We start from the raw sequence: 1,048 nt of genomic DNA on the forward strand, positions 1-1,048 counted from the left end.
TCTCTCTCTCTCTCTCTCATTCTCACACGCCATGTTTCTCACGATCGGACATACACCTGCATGTAAAACAGATCATCGTTTTGACAGGTGTACATTTGTGAATAAGAAATGTTTCAGCTGTTTTTGGAAAATGTGAATAGTGGAGGAATTCCTTATTTTATGTGGGAGTTGGTTCCATACAGGGGGACAAAAGAATAAATAGGAACGTTCACCGTATGTTTTTGGAATTTTGTTTTGGAATTTAAAAAAAAAGATTATCAGAGGCTGATCTAAGGGTTCTTGGTGGAAGATATAATTCCAGGAATTCTGTTAGATAAATAGGTGCCGTATCATTTATACATTGAATACAGGAAACGGTAGGTTTGTATTTAATCCTTTCTTTTATTAGCAGCCAGAGAGTAGTTCTTTCAGAATTGGTGTTACGTGCGCTGATTACATTTCATTATCAATTTCGCTGCTTGATTTTGGAGTAATTGGAACTCTGATAGTTTTTTGGCAGTCAAATCGAATCTCTGTCAAGTCAGGGTGAAAATATGTGTGGAGTGGCGGGGCTTTGTGGAGTCCGGAGACAATTTTGTCGCCTGTGCGTGCTGTGTGTCAGTTTGGTATGTACCACAGGAGATTTGAGCTACAGTTGCGTTGAAGGAAAGTTGTGACAAAACACAAACTTTTCAGTCTCCAAAATCCCGAGTTGCCTGTGGGTGCGTTGCTTATCTATTTCATTGTTTACATTTGGGTGAGAAAAGAGTTGCGCAACTAAAGTTGCCCTGCGTATGCCTAGCGTCTGTAGTGTGGCAGTTAGGTACTTTAGGCTAAGCGCGCACAGGGCAATTTTAGTTTCGCAACTGTTTTCTCGCTTGTGTTTTGTCACAACTTTCCGGCAACATATCTCAATTATCTCTTAACTCAATGCAATAAGGAATTCGCGCATGTGTTGGAAATGCTGCTGCCGTTCTGGGATATTATTTGCCAGAAAAAATGGAGAGATAACAACCGTGCAAAGATGATAAGAGCAACTTACGATATTCAGGTCATTTGAACAGATTGG

Source organism: Aplysia californica, unplaced genomic scaffold (genome assembly GCF_000002075.1).
Source record: "Aplysia californica isolate F4 #8 unplaced genomic scaffold, AplCal3.0 scaffold01011, whole genome shotgun sequence".
NCBI classification, from domain to species: domain Eukaryota; kingdom Metazoa; phylum Mollusca; class Gastropoda; order Aplysiida; family Aplysiidae; genus Aplysia; species Aplysia californica.